This window comes from Scardinius erythrophthalmus (assembly GCF_964197995.2).
Source record: "Scardinius erythrophthalmus genome assembly, chromosome: 22".
Classification (NCBI taxonomy): Eukaryota; Metazoa; Chordata; class Actinopteri; order Cypriniformes; family Leuciscidae; genus Scardinius; species Scardinius erythrophthalmus.
In genome coordinates, this window is record NC_138242.1 from 18,393,353 (window position 1) to 18,410,766 (window position 17,414).

Here is a 17,414-nt window from a genome sequence, read left to right on the forward strand (position 1 = left end):
GCGAGTTATCTTGACAGCACTCACAAGAAAATGGAAAAGTACCTAATAAAAATCCCAAATATTACACCATTTAAACATGATAAAATACATACTGAGTTACTAAAACAATCTTCGTTAAAGAATACACTTGTTTGTTCACAGTTTGAACGTTCTTGTTTTCATTTGTTTAATTTCAAGATCTGAGGTGGTTAGTTCCAAAACTCTGATTAACATGGAAAAGATACCTTTTATCGCTGCGTTGCGTCGCATCGCGTGTAGTTAGGACACGATGTTAGGAATGCAAGGTTTTTTATGTATTATATTGTGTGATATATATAATGCGTTATAATATTATATTGTGTATACTTTTCTGCAACTTTTTCTTTGTGACCTTCCTGAGACTCTTCTCCAGAATGGAAGTACTTGGCTTGCAGGTTTGTTTATATTGTCAGGTTATGGACCCTTATTTTGATATTCTGTTTTGTTTCCTTTAGTTCCTGTTTCCATGCTCTGTTTAGTTTTGTTTTCCTGGGTTTCCGATTATGTTTTTATTTGTTTCTATAGTTACTGCTGTATCTCATCTAGTTCTCCGTTTATTTATACTTCCTGTTTGGTTATGTCCTTTGTCGCTTATCATCATAATTTAGTGTGTATTTACCCTGTGTATATTCTACTAGTTAATTAAAGACTTCTTAAATGTTGTATGTGCGTCAAGCATCTTGGATTGCGACAACACAACATGTTACAGGATAACATCCCTCAAAATAATTAAAAAGAAGAAACATGGACTTCCAGTCCCATCCGTCTGTTTGGAAACTCCGGTCCTGTCTGGAGATCTTCCTCCTCCAATGTTCCCGCCTGACTTCCTGGTTCCACCCAGTCCCCTGGATCCGCCGTCTCCACTGGTGTCATCCCGCTCCTGTGCAACTCTGTGTCTCTGCCTCGGGCTTTCCGATCCCCTGCTCGTTGTGGTGTTATGAATTACCCAGCTTCACCTCAGTTCTCCAGGCCCATGTCGCCGCCTCAACCTGTACCCATGTACCAGCAGCTAGGCCTGTCGCGATAGTCGATAAGTCGATTAATCGCACGATAAAAAAAATGAGCTCAATAATTTTTCCGGCCGCGATAATTCCATTTGCATGCTTGTTTGTTTTCCTCGTCTCTCTCTCTCTCTACCAAAGAGACTGGATGACCACTCTCGCTCGGTTCTTTAGCGTATAGGAGGAATGAACCCTCTTGTTGTCAGTTGCATGGTCTTTGTGTGGGGAGGCGGCGCCGCGGCGCTTGTCAGTCACATGGTCTTTGTATGGGAAAGCGCCGGCGGGAGTGTTTGCGGCTACTGCCGGGAGAGAGAGAAGACGCTAGTTGTGAGTTGCGACAGCGAGCCCTATCGCATGAAAATGCGTATCTATACCACGAATGTTATTTCTCGTGCCATTTATACGCCAAAACTAGTTTTTGCGTGCATATGATACGCTCTTTATGGCGTGTAATACGCACGCACTCCTCACCCCTAATCCTAACCAAGTATTTTCAGTGCGTATCATACACGCAATAAAGTGCGTCTCCGTCTTCCCGACAGTACACAATCACTTGACAAAGTAACAGGAGGACAAAGTAACAGGAGTAACAGTGCAAAATTGTGCCATATGGCTTGTTGAGGCTTTTTTTTTTTTTTTGTTTACAAAGGTCCTAACTGTCAGTTTTGCCTGTTATGGAATGTATCACTATTTAAGCCTAATGTCTAAAGCCTAATGTTTTATATTTTTTGAAGTGCAATTTTGTTTACATCCATTTTATTTATTAACAGACATTTATTTTGTTAACAGACACTAAGAGTCCATTGCTTTCATTGTTTTTGGTTGTTTTGTTCATTTTTTTGGATATTTAAAATGTTTTCCGTTTTCAATGTTTAATATTCTTTAGAAATAAAAGTTTATAGATCGTTGAAAAGGTGGACCTGCATTATTATGCCATTATAATTATATTAAATGAAAATGGTCTCAGAACGGCAATATTATCGTTTATCGCGATAATTTCTTGGACAATTTATCGTCCAGCAAAATTTGTTATCGTGACAGGCCTACCAGCAGCTCCACTTTGGGCTTCCAGGCCTCTCAGCTTCTCTTGGGTCTCTATCACTCATATCTGCGCCAAGCATCTTGGATTGCGAAAACACAACACATTACATATATATTATGTTGTTTTCTATTGATTATTTTTTAGTAAGTAACATTAACATTATAAATACTGTAAAAAAAAATATAAGCTTATTGTTCATTGTTGGTTCATGTTAGTCAATGCATTTGCTAATGTTAAAGATTTTATTGTAAAGTGTTAACGAATTCTGCCAGTGTTAAGTGTTTCTTTTTTATTGCCCAGCTAGTGGATTGTCAGGTCTTTTTTTTTTTAAGCTTTCATATTCTGTGAATTCTTTGAGTGAGACTTGAATGTCGTTCAATCAGTACCAACTTGAATAAGCACTGGCATTTTGTGACTATTTTGAGGTATCAATCTATATAGTGCGGCTCAGAAAAAGACCCTGAAGCCTGCTTCATATCTGTGCTGATGGATGCCTCTAAACCAGAGACAAATGAAAGGATGACTTGTGTTTTAATGTGCAGAGATATATGGGAGCTCTGGGAGAGCGAGAGACGGAGACAAAGCAGCAGTCTTCTTGAAGGCAATGTCACCATGGTTAATGCACATTAGTACGCCAACCGACAAAGCCTCTGACATTCATTGATAAGGCACAGATGCCTGTGGGAAACTGATGGAATGTGAATGTGTCTAAAATTGAACCGAGGGTTATGGCGTGTATCTTGGCAGAAAAACTTTTTCCTCATCTTGAGTGAAGGACACAGTCAACCTACCCATAGTAACGCCTCCTACTAAAAGTATTGGCTGAATTACTGTGGCAGGACGAAAGTCAGAAGCGTCATGCAAACTCAAAATGGCATATTTTTGAGCCAAGTGGATTTTGAATGTAACTTCTGCAAAAAGTATTTATTTATTTATTTTTTAAAAACATCTTTAACACAATGTGTCAGACTCATTCTCAAGTTTAATCGCACCTTCAACAGATTACTTGTTTAAAACAGAAAATATATATAATTTACTGTCATTTGAAACTTGTGTTCATTTTACATTTACAATGATGTCTTTTCAAATGCTTTTTCATTCACAGTACATTTGCTTTTTAAGGTATAATACACGTCTGCCGAAGCCATGCATTAAATTTTAGTATAAGATATAAGAATCCCAAAAAAACGTCCACACTGGTGAGCTAACTTTTTTAGCTCCCTTTCTTGCATGTTCCTTTCTCAGGATTCACCTTCTAGCTCCAGTGCTCTTGCACCGGATCCAGAAACCTGCTCTGTGGCTTCTTTCAAGGGGATTGACACAGGAGTTAAGGCAGACATTTTCAGTGAGTTTGCCTCCTCCATTAACCCACAATCAATGAGCTGGTTGAGCTCATGACCCACTCCACAGTTAGACTAGTGTAGACTGGTTGGCAGAGAAAAAAAGAGGAAGTTGCTCCAAGTAGACTCAATGAGTGTTTCATTTCATTTTAATTTTTCATTTATTCAATACCATTGAGTATGGAGGTGAGATTTGGCTAAAGGATTAGGCGAGTTATGGAGTAGAAGTGGACTTGGTCAGTGGGAGTGCAGACATCGTTACTACCGTGTTTGCACGCTTCTTGTAGGTTCATCAAGAATGGACAATTGACAAAGAAAGAGTGGACTATCTTATCTGTCACCCTCCAGCACAATGAGTCTGGAGGCAATAGTGCAGACATAGTTATAGGTATTTTAGCATGCTTCCTGTAGGTATCACAAAGAAGTGGATATTAATCAGAAGAGGAGAGTGAACTTTATCATCATTAGCATCCCACTTTCTCAGCTGTAGCCCCCTTTAGCAAGATAGGTCTGGAGGTGATAGTGCAGAGGTAGCTGGAGCTAGCACACTTCTTGTAGCTTTGATCAGAAAGGGTGATTATTCAGAAGAGAATAATCACCCTGGTGGACTTTGTTGCCATTAACATCCCACTTTCTTAATCTAGCCCCCTCCAGCAAGATATGTCTGCAGACGCGGCTAGAAATGTTAACACTTCCTGAAGGCTCTCTAGGAATGTGTATTGGCAGAGTAGATGAGTGGACTTTATCGTTATTATCGTCCCACTACTTATCTGTCACTCCCTCTAGCACAGTAAGTCTGGAGACGATGGTGTAGACATATGATTTGTATATATATATATATATATAATATATATACTGTATATATATATTATGCCAGCACATTCCTTAGGGGACCTGTTAATCAGTCAGAGAGCTCCCTGGAGGATCAGAAGTAGAGGTTATTCAGTTGGTGATGCTCAAGGAAGGACAGTTGTTGGAGAAGTGGTGGACTTTTTGCAATTGATCCCCTTTGTATCTCTGTCGGCTCCCTGCAGCTTTAGCAGTGGTAGTGTAGACTGGAAATGCCGCCATGCTTCCCCAGTGGTCCTCTGGAAGGTTTTTCCCAGCTGGATCTCCTGGGGGTGAAGGCGTTCCCATAGCGTCAGCAACTGACGCAGCATCTCGTTCCCTTCTCAGGGAACCGGGTTACATACATAACCCAGAGATGATTATATTAGATTATTTTAATATAGGTCTCTATTTGGACATTTTATTTTTACACTTGATAACAAACTTCCCCCCATTATTTTTCCCTGCTTTATCTCATCAAGCACACCAAGCTAGGCAGGACTCCAGGACTGTCACCGGTGCCCCTTAGAAAATAAATAAAAAAATGCCAGAATGATTCGTTATTGCAACACAATCTAATGGCAATTTGTAACTATTTTACGTTTTGGTGAATGGGTGGCGAATTCATATGAATTTGTACAATCTTGTTTGTACGTTTTCGTACGATCTGCTTATGCCCCAGTGATGGTTATGTTTAGGGGTGGCCCTAAATGCTTTTTTATATAAAAATGTTACATGTTGTACAATTCACAATGTATGAATGAATATGAAATAGCCACCTCTTAAAATAGTTATGTTTTCCTTTGAGATCGGGTTGGTTATTGATGGAATAAGTGTTCAAGCACCTTCTAAACAGGAAAAGGATCCCCTCTTTACATGGATATCCTGAAGGTGAACTAGGTCAAGGATTGAACATGTTTTTCCTCTTGCGCAGAGAGCATGGAGTTCAAGGAGGAAAAGACATAAACAGGTTGTTTGTTTACAGATAAAGATTCTAATTACAAACCAAGCACTCTGAAGACAGCATGCTAATCATGCCTTCCTATTCCCCAGTGAGTTCGGCTGGTGCTATAATGCAGTGTTTTGGCATCCGTGGTAATTTCCTGGCTCTGAGAAGTCATTACCCAGTTGTCAACAAAACCACCTGGTACCACGCAACACAATGGACACGCCCAGTACCGTATATTTCCACCATATCTCCTGCATTTTCATCATGTATAATGGGACTTTTCTCTTTAAATAAACACACACCAGTCTCTTGACTTTATCAGATCAGTAGCTGAGGCTGATAACAATTGCTTGCACTTTTCTGCTTATCAGTTGTTGAATGAATGTGTTTTCTCTTAAGCATTTTACATTGATGTATTACAAGAGTGCTTAAGTACTTTGTTAGTATCCACTGATCAATTATAGAAGGCCGATATGGTCTCGTAATGGGCTGTATAGTGTCTGACTGAGGAAGATTTTGGCAACTGACGTAACTTAAATTTAAGGCTCTGGGCTGCTAAACAAAAGGATGGATTGAGGTAGGTGAGGAGAAAGATCTCTATCTATCTATCTATCTATCTATCTATCTATCTATCTATCTATCTATCTATCTATCTATCTATCTATCTATCTATCTATCTATCTATCTATCTATCTATCTATCTATCTATCTAGTAAAAAAATTGAGTAACACTTTAGTTTACAGAGTCCTTGTTACAAGTACTTACCATAGTAATAACAGTAAATTATGCATAATAACATGCAACTAACCCTCAACCAAATCCTAATCCTACCCTAACCCTATAGTAAGTACATGTAGTTGCTTAATATTACTAAGTACTTAAATATATAATTACACTGTAACAATGACACCTTAAAATAAAGTGTAACCAAAATGTTTTATATTTTTTACAGAAGAATACTGTAAAATACTGTAAACTGTAATTTACCTTACTATATAGTAAAAAAAAAACTTTGGTTTGACAGCACATTAGGTAATTTCACTGTAAAATACTATCAAGTTTAAGGTCACAGTAAAAGGATTCCCTGCGTTACACATCACTTATGATTACATTTTTATATATATTTGTTTTTATCAGTAATGTACATTAGTGTGTTTCATGTTAAATTTTGTATTATTTAGTTAATGTTTATTGCATTATTTTTGTGTATGACCCTGTGTACAGTCTATATACAAGTATTGAACATGTTTTACGAACAAGGTCGCTTGATTCATCATGTGGCTTGCTATTGTGCCACCTGCATTATTGTGGTGGTTATCTGTATTTTAAGGTAAAAAGGCAGATTTTAGTTGTTAAAGTAGTATATTAACATTATATCACTCAATTAAAAAAAACGGATTTAAGTTTAAATTATTTTAAATTGTAATAATGTTTATTATTACAACATTTTGCATATGTGTTTATTTAATGTAATTTCTAGTATATTATGATTGGATCAACCTGGACTGGAGTAATCTGAGGTTAGGTACAAACATATTTTTTTTTTTTTTTTTTTTTTTTTTTTTTTACAGAACAAGTATTTTAAAAATTAAATACAATTGTAATTGTGCAAGCACATTTGTACTCTATTATGGGTAAAACTTAGCTATGCATTCTAGGGTTAAAATGTTATTTCGAGTAGTAAAATTCTAAAGTTTTTCATAGAGAGTGATCCAGTTTTCCTTCTTCCCAATTTCTCCCCATGCAAACGCAAATGCACGCACACACACACACACACACACTGAGTTTAGCTGGAGGACAGTATGCATGAACCTCCACCATCTGGTCTGCCAGGTCCTCTGCCAGGGAAGATTCTTTTAGTTTCACTAACCACCTTGACCATCTTTTTCACAACCATAATCAATCATTTCTGACTTTCATCACGTAGTTGGGGTTCTGCAGCCCCTCTCCGTATATCCGTACTTCATACTACTAAGCTTTTATGAGGCATTCCACTGCTCTCTAAGTTAAACTGATCAGCATTATTTCATGTCATGCGTGCTTGTTGAAGATTTGGGTCTTATTCATGAAACACAAGCAGAATAAATTTCTGTGTAAATTGTAAGTTAAACAATTTGTACATAACTTGCCCCATTTAATTTAATGTGACAATTTACATATGAATGGATTTACACATAATTTTGTGTTCTGCTTGTGTTTCATGAATAATGCCCATTATTTAGAACTGTCTTTCAAATTCAATTTCCTGATGTTACTCTGCACTTCAATATTTTCAGAATACATTAAAATCTGAAAGCCTTAACTAATTTTATTTGCAAAACTGTCATTTCCAGGCAATTACTATACTGATGTTTAATTCACAAAAATTAAATAATAATAATACATTATTACGAAAGGCAAAGGGGAAAAAACACTGTATTAACAGTATATGAGATCTGGAAGATTGGTGAAGGCCATTTTGGGATAAATTATTGAGCTGCCACATATTGCCGTATGTGCACTGTGCTCATTACAAATGCATGTATCCATATGTCAGGCAGTTCTAATGTAAGTTTTATTAACAGAACTAGAAAGAGTTCAGTCACTCATTTGTTTTAATTAGCAAACTATATTTCTGATATTTAGATGGTGTGTGCTTTGACTTTTAAAGGGTTAGTTCAGCCAAAAATGAAATTTCTGTCAGTAATTACTCATCCTCATGTCGTTCCAAACCCATAAGACATTCGTTCATCTTCGGAACACAAATTAAGATATTTTTGATGAAATCCGAGAGGTTTCTGAACCAGCAACGTCACTGCAACTTTCAAGGCCCGGAAAGGTAGTAAAGACGTTGTTTAAATAGTCAATATGACTACAGTGGTTCAACCTTAATGTTATGAAGCGGCGAGAATAAGTTTGTGCTCAAAAAAACTAACATAAATAATGACTTTATTCAACAATTTCTTCTCTTCTGTGTAAGTCTCCTAATCACGTAGTAAACAGTGCAGCGCTTCTGGGACTACAAAAAGTCGCTTCCCGTCGCTTCATAACATTAAGGTTGAACCACTGTAGTCACAACGACATTTTAACGATGTCTTACTACCTTTCTGGGCCTTGAAAGTTGCAATGACATTGCTGCCTATGGCTGGTTCAGAAAGCTCTCATATTTCATCAAAAATATCTTAATTTGTGTTCCAAAGATGAACGAAGGTCTTACGGGGTTGGAATGACATGAGGGTTTGTAATTATTGACAGAAATTTCATTTTTGGGTGAACTTACCCTTTAATTGAGCAAATAGGAGCATACGTTTCCTGTCATGGTTCATTTGGATTGGATGGTGGTTATTTCAGGTTTTTTAATACATTTAATGTATGCATAAATATATATTAAAATACATGATTTAATTTATATTTTAATAAATATATATATATATATATATATATATATATATATATATATATATATATATATATATATATATATATATATTTATTTTATTTTTTTACATTTGTGCATTTGGTTGATGCTTTTGTCCAATATGAATTGCAAAATGAATTAAATACATCACTCTTAAAAAATAAATGTTCCTAAAGGGGGTTTTCACAGTGATGCAATACAAGTGTTATGATTCCTGTTTCGTGTTCCCTGTTCCCTGTTTTGTGTCTTAGGACTCTTATTTTGTTCCTATTGGTCCTGCTCTGACTTCCTGTGATTAGTTCCTGTTTTCAGAGATGGGCTACACCAGTCCTGGAGGGCCACTGTCCTGCGTTCCCCAGTCAAATAACGAAAGGTTAAAGGAATGCTTGAAAATGACTGGCTGATTAGACACATGTTTGATTTGAGATGGAGCTAAACTCTGCAGTACAGTGGCCCTGACAAGGGCTTCCACTTGGTATGAGACACTTAAAGCCTTTAGTTGTCATGAAATCTGTATCTTGAGTGTGTGCTTCAGATGAATCATATAAGTTAAACCTTATCCAGCAAAGTGCCATCTGCAGATAACTTCAGGAAAGCTATAGGAGAGCTGGGTCAGGTGTGGAAGGGTTTCACACTGAGATAGTGGAGTATATTTTCCTCTAAATGTACCTTATAAGCAAGATGGATGGGGCAATGGGGAATGTGCAATGGCTGTTCAATCTCTTTTCCTCTCCGTTTCAAGAAGAGCCAGAAGCTCTAGCTTCCTGTGGTTAAGAGGGGAAGTGGCTGTCCCTTTCCCCTATGGAGGTGATGGGGCCCGAGGAGCGACACTCGGCAGTCGGTTCTACCTCCCCTACCATCTTGTTAATGAGGTCAAGTGATGAATTGCAGAGCCAAACTACAGGGGCAAAATGAACGAGGACCAGATTGAAGAGAGCAAAAAGCCAACGGCCAGGACAAGCTGGACTTTTTTGAAAACTAGTGTTAATTCATTAAAATGTCGCTTGTTCAGCCTTACCATCAACTCTGAGCTGTTATAAAGTTAATTAAAGAAAATAAAACATCTAACCAACAACCTCATTATTTTAGAAACATGCAAACCTAGCAAAAATGCATTAGCAATAGCACTTGACAATTAGAAATCTACAGTACCTCAGATGTTTTTTGCATTCATTTAGTCGTTTGTTGTGTACAATGTGCGAAAGTGTTGAATAATAAGCGTCCTGTCAGTCAGCCCCAGCCTGTCACATTAAGTAGCCAGTATGATAGTTTTCAACATATTTAACATCATACTCAAAATGTGCACACATTACTTTTGTATTACTAATATCAACCCATTCTTCCATTCTTCAAAATTCTTCCAATGTTTTTGTTGTTGTTGTTTCGTGCACATTATTCAGTTTGGGCCCCCAAAGTTGTGTGCCCAGGGGCCTCATAATGCAGTCTTGTCTGCACCAACTAATATGACAGATATCAAAATGGCTAACATCAAGGATATAGATAGAAAATAAGACAATAACTGACAGGAAGATATAGTCCTTATTAGATAAGAAAAGGAAAAGGTATATGAGGTGAAGCAAGACACCCAGAGGCAATTAAATATAATTCCATTGTGGTCTTTATTATCAAAATCTCGTTGTTTTCATTTACAAAGCTGAAGATGAGTCATATTGCATTTTCCTATAGACTGTCAGAAAACCCTCCAAACAATAAATGCTGAATGACACAAAGAAAATATAGTTTTCTCTAGTTTTAAAAATCTAAGACGTCAAGGGAACAATCCTGAGGGCATTTTTTTAAATATATCAACAAAAATGGTGCTGGTATCACTGAATATCCTTCAGGGCCATCGGGACTTACTGACATGTACTAAAATTGCCTCTGCATGCCTTAGGGTCAAAACTCTGTGAGCTGATAATTACTGTCAACTAATAAAGCAGTTAGTCTCTGCAAATAGTTAGTCTCTGCAAATATATATATATATATATATATATATATATATATATATATATATATATATATATATATATATATATATATATATATATATATATATATATATATATATATATATATATATATATATATATATATATATATATATTAAACACATTTTTGGTGAAAAGGATGAGGATGAAAGAGGAAGGGAGGAGATGGTAGGATTTTGTTTGAATAAAAAAAATCAAAATCATTTTATAATTATCTTAAAGCTTCTGCTAAGAAAAAATTATGTGTATTATTTTAAAGCTTCCGCTAAGAAAAATTGGCCATTTAAAAAAAAAAAAAAAAAATTCCTTGCATGTGTGTCTATTTATGATGTCATCATCATAATATTACAGTAATATTACCGTTCTCTAAGTTATTTTCACTACAACCGATAAAAACAAAACAGCAAACTTAAATATTTACCTCTTAATAGGTGATACCTCTTCTCTTCTCTGGTGACATGTTTATCGGCATGAGGGTGGGACAACCTCTCACTCACATGACAGTGGAGCAATAACAAATGACAACAATCCAATCAATTCCCATTGGACAAAATTAAGTCCCGCCCAGATATACATCACATTACGGAAAGAAAAAAACATTCACAACTTCCGTTTCATCTCGACTTTAAGAAGAAAATAGACCTGTCCAAATACACTTGCGGTCTTGTCCACCTGAGAGCGCTTGCACACAACAGGAAGTAAGTGCGCAAGACTGTCCCAGTTCTTAAAGACACCAAACCTCATTGACATTAAAGAGAGAGTTTACCCAAAAATGAAAATTCTGTCATCATTTACTCACCCTTCAAGTTGTACCAAACCTGAATGAATTTCTTTCTTCTGCTAAACACAAAAGAAGATATTTTGAAGAATGTTGGCAAACAGTTGGCCCATTGACTTCCATAGTTTTTTTTTCATACTATGTAAATCAATGGGGCCCATCAACTGTTTGGTTACCGACATTCTTCAAAATATCTTCTTTTTTGTTCAGCAGAAGAAAGAGATTCATACAGGTTTGGAACAACTTGAGGGTGAGTAAATTATGATAGAATTTTCATTTTTGGGTGAACTATCCCTTTAACACACACTAAACCCTTGAATATGCTTCAGAGTGTATTTTGTATAACATTTGCAACTGCTTTTTATCACTTAATTATAAGCACCACAATTACAAAATTGTGTCGCCTGTTACATAGGGACTACTGAACAAACATTTAGAAGTTTATTTTATAAATTTTTATGGAAAGAATTGAACATCAAAATAATAAATACTTGCTTTTTTGCTACACTATATAAGTGTGCGGATAATCAAAAGTTCCACACACTTGAACACTTGGACCAAAATGCAGGAAGAGAAAATACAGTAAGTAGACAAGTGATCAAGTACAAAGACTTTGGTGTTATCTGATGTGTGGCGCTACTTTGTTTACATTATCGATCATTGGATTCACTTCATAGTACTTTTACATATTTCTAGTACTCATAAGATATACAAGAAATTAAAGTTTATGTTGTGATCCTGCACAATAATGTTTTACACAAAGGCACTCTTTATTCAAGAATGCCTTAATCTCATAAACAATATTTTATGTATATTTTATGTATATATGTAACTTTTCCTCTTTAGTGGGAAAAATGTGGTAAGATAGCTTTACACACAAGCCTTAGTGAATAATATGTGACACTCTGATAAGTTAAGCACTACATGGAAGACTGACAGCCTCTCATTACTCACCTTCCTTTAACCTCGATCTTTTCTTAAAATGCAACGTGATGCTGGCAGGCATCAACGAGGATAAGACAAGGTTTCTGATCCAGTGCTTTACAATATACCTAAATAAAACATTTTCGGTCTCTCAGTCAAGCCAGATCGCTTGAAGGCATGCTGTTTTGTTTAACATATAAGTAAATCTAATCTTATTGACAAGAATAAATGCTTCACAAAAAAATATTTTAGCAGATTAATGCATTTAGTCGGGAAAACAAGGGAAAAGTTTTGATGACTCATCCTGCACTCCCTTATTTTGTCCAATCAAATGCTCTCTAGAATGAGAATGCCCCACCCCCTAATTGTTTTTAATATTGGTAAATGCTCATATTCATCACTTTATCAGAAAAAAAGTTAAATAAATTCAAATAAATTTTTGTTTCTCATTTACTCATGAATGTAGTGTTTATGTGTATATGACTGGTGTCCCATCTCCCCCGAGCTTTTTAATTGCAAACAGCAGAACCGTAACTATCTCAGTTCAAATGATAGAGATTCACACCTTAATTAGGTTACTTTTTAGGGAATGAAGAACGAACTGCTTTCATAGGTTGCATATTTTCTCATATATTTTTTTGCACATGAGCTGAAGCAACTGAACTCTGCAGTTGTGGTGTTGCATACAGTAAGCAAGATAAGCCCTTATTTACATAATTGCCATTTTGTCATTAGTCATCCCTAAAATAACCAATCGGTGAGCTGAATTTTGAGTGATTTGGTCACAAAAATATTTAACTGGTTTTGCAGAGTCTTGCAGCTTTTGAAATACGGTATAACAAAAAGATCTCTAATAGGATTAGCGTGTATACATTTATATTCAAATCCCTCTGACAGTGCCTTGTTGAAGCTATATAGACAAAAAAAAAAAAAAAACTTCACTCTGGTTGTGTTGAATGCTAATTTATTAACCACTCTTTTTTAAGGATTTTTTTAACCATTGATGAGTAAAGATGCATTCACAAGAAAGATGACTAAAGTTTTGTTGTCTGCTAGCCTGGCAAGCCAGACCTACATCACAATGTTAGGTCTGGCAACTCACTATAGACACGGCTCAATTCGAGGGGCGGGATAAACGGCTGTCTTTCAAATTCCCTCTGCACGCAATAGGACAGCGCTTCAACCAACCAGAGCGTTTTCCCAACAGCGGAGCTTATGTTAGTTGATAGATTCAACTTTGAATCTGGCTGGCAAAACTATGAACACATCTTCCTTTTTTAAGAATGACTTAAGTGCCGTTCTTTGCTCTTTCTCAAAGAAAAACTTAACTCCAAGTCCTCCAGAGTCGCAGCCAAAGCCGATTCGAAAGACTGTTCTCCAGCAGCAGCAGCCATTCTTTGTTTTCAAGTAGCAGGGAACCGTCGCAACTCTGTCGTCAATACGTTAAGCCCGCCCCGCCTACTCTATACACGATGTGATTGGACTTTGCCCTGACCCAATTTAGTTTTTTACAGCTTCGAAAGTCAAGGAGAGTTGCTAGACTACCCTGGCTGCAAAATAAATTTTGCTGCCACTAGGGTGCGTCTAGATTTCTAGGCTAGTCGTCTGCCGCTTTAAATACTCAAGCTCTAAAAAGTAGGATGGATTCTGATTGGCTGCCATTGTTTTATAGTTCTCAAGCCAGAAAAATAATCATTCTGAAAGTGATTCAAGGATATTGTTTCTCTGTGCTGTTATCGTTATAGTTGTGGTATGGACTCTTTATTCTTTTATATTTAGGACGATTTAAAAAAAAAAAAACATCATTATGGTTATCTAGTTATCGCCCTTGGTGTGAACTGGCCTTAAATCCTTTGATTGGTGTTTTTATGGACAGTGATGGATGATAATGATAATAGACTTCTGCATAAATCACATGAGTATCTTTTCATAAATAAGGTCCGGTGCAAGATATTCAGACAGCTTCTTGCAGAGTTTTTCCTGAGGAAATTCCAATTTCGAGAAGCACTACCACTCGACAAAAACAATCTGGCCTCTCCTGTGCTTTCCTATCAGGTACTATTGGCTGATAGTGATGAAAAGGATCTGTTTGTTTTTTTCTTTTGCTATCTGTCTAAGGAAATAAATCAAGTCCTGAGGCCACTTTTAAATTTGATACTGCCATTGCCGTGAGACAGAACTTATTGAGCGTTCAAAACTGCTGGAATTTTCCAACAATACTAATCTGCAGGAGCTCTACCATTGCTCCTTACTAATCACCAGCTTTAATCTGTTTGTGATTGCAATTTATGGTATGTTATTAAAGTTGGCATAAAACAGAAGTTGCAATAGTTTTTTTTCCCTATTGTGACGTATATCCAAGTGACGTATATCAGAATATCTCAAACAAGAAAAATATGTAGGGTGGGACTTGATTTTGTCCATTGGGAATTGATTGGATTGTTGGATCATTGTGGTTTGCTATTACTGTGATGTCATGTGAGTGACAGGTTGCCCCGCCCTCATGCCAGTAAACACATCATCAGATCAAAGAAGAGATGTTCTTACAAGAGAAAGTGGAAATTATTTTGATTAAAGCTTACAAGGGTACATGGATAAAAAAATGCATAGATCATTCGTTTAATAAATACTGAAATATTCCATTGAAGGGAAAAAAAATCAATTTCGATTTCATGGTGACTTTAATATTGATCGCTAACTTTTGACATTAAAAACATAAGAATGTGTTTTAATAAAGAAACTAAGCTTTAAATATCTCTTTAGGAAAACCCCACATTCAATGTCAACCCTTTTTCCTTTTTTTCCTGAGCTTCAGCATATTACTCTGAAGATTAATACATTCAGTGTCAGAGTTTGCTTCTCAGTGCTGTGTTTTAATGGAGTGGCCCATCATTAGCTCTGTTAAAGCAGCCGCTACTGAGTGAGGGGACTGTTAGGGCAGGGCAGACTGCTTTTTTACTGTCAACATCAATACACTCTTAGTTGTCAGACAGCCTATTTGGGTCGAAGGCACACTTTCGAGCGCATAATATGTGCCTAAATCCAAATCTTGAAAAACTGTACAAGCTATTTCTGAGTTCTTAAACTTTTTTTGATCATTGAAAAGGGGCAATTTCTTCTAATAACTCAATTTGTGACTGTGGCTGTCTGTGTATACACAAAAACCTTTGATTTAGTGCTGACTTTCATGTTCTATAAAGATTAGCTGTCTGCAGTGTACTTCACATTAGCATGCTTAACCCTCTGGTCCTGCTCATGTCAAAAATGGCTGGGTTTTTTTTTTTTTCAATGAAATTAATGTAGTCTACTATAATGTTTTTGAATTTTGTTTTTCATTTATTTTTTAGGTAATTTTACTAAATTATATTTACTAAAACTTTTATTATATTTAAAAATCAAAGGAATACATCTAAACAAATTAGATTAGAGGTTGATATCTCAAGAAATTAGCTTTCAGTAAGATTTTGTTTTGGCTGTAGGATTGAAAATTATTTCTACCCCCTCTTTCTACCACAATGACCATTTGGAGTTCCTAAGGCACAGAGGGGCTGATAGTGATCTCGGCTTGCAGGCCAAATGTTTGTACTTTGGGGGTAGATGAATTTCACACCTTTAGTACAGTGGTGGAAGTGTAATTATCTGATTGGTCAGTTTGAATGTCTCACATTTGGGTTTTAGTCACATGGTCAAGGAAAGGATAAAAGAAGATTGTAACTGTTGCTCTGGCTCTTTGATGCTCTGGCTATCTTCTTCTCTGGGTCCCTTTCTTGGAGGCTCCTCTTTATCTCTCTCTCTCTCTCTCTCTCTCTCTCTCTCTCTCTCTCTCTCTCTCTCTCTCTCTCCCTCTCTCTCTCTCTCTTTCTCTCTCTCTCTCTCTCTCTCTCTCTCTCTCTCTCTCTCTCTCTCTCTCTCTCTCTCTCTCTCAGGTAACATTTTTCATATATGCTGGGTACAATTAATAATATAAGTTATCATCATCTCATACATATATTTTGTAACTATTTTAGGTGTAACCATAACCATAATTTGCCATTAAACCTTTTCAATTGCAACTAATGTGCTAACTAGTTTTGATTCGGATTTGACTTTGAAGTGCTACATATTGCAATACAATATCATCACTATCTATAGCAACGCTCTCCCACAAATATTAAGCTATTGTAACTGCACTTATTTCCGTCGTTGGTATAAGTGGCAGTGGGTGGTTAAAGACAAGAAATGTGCAGCTTTCTACCATCTTGCCAATAACGTTTCTTTAGTCATTCGGCAGTTCTTGCAGCTTGAACCACTGCAGGAATTCCACCCTTACATGGCTCAGTACCAAAGTTTTCAACTTGATGAAATTCGTCTCACATTAATTTCCAATGCAGTCATTTTTGACCACGAACAATACAAGTGTGACATGTTTTTACCATGTCTTGTGCCATTCCGATGAAGTACAAAAATCAAAAAAAAAAAAAAAAAAACGTAAATTTTTCCAGTAAAAAATAGGATTTACATGCTAATCTATTAATGAAATAAGTATTTTCTGTCATAAATTAACTTTAATTGAATTGCAAGTTCATTTTATAAGTAAGGTAGGAATTGCCTTATAATTTATGAAGAATAATACAGTTTTTCTCAGTCGCTTTGGTGCATTTCTCACTTCACTATTTACATTTGCACAACAGTTAGTTCAATCTCCACAACATTTAGTCATTTGTGCACATCACAGTAGCAGTTTCTCATTCCTTCCAACAAATTGCAAATGCTTTTGGACATGCATCAAATGCTTTCATACAACTCTCTGCTGTTTTATAACATTATCATTTGCTTATGTCATGTCAGTCAAAATTAACTATACTTGTGAATGCTGAATAGTCATTCCATATAAAACTAATAGTCCTCATTTCATTGCTTGAGTCATTACATACAAAAATGTTGAACTAGTTGTCAAAATCTGTCAAGCAAATTTTACACATTTTTTTAAATCTTTTTTTTTTTTTCTGAAAATGTCTCCTAAATTGAACAGTTTCTCTCAGGTGAATCTCAGCTTTCACTGATGAGGAACGTCTGGATGTGTATGAATGATTACAGTACTATGTATGTTGTATGTTCAGTTCCAATATGTACTGCAATATTGTTTACAGTTGTGCACAGATCTACCCA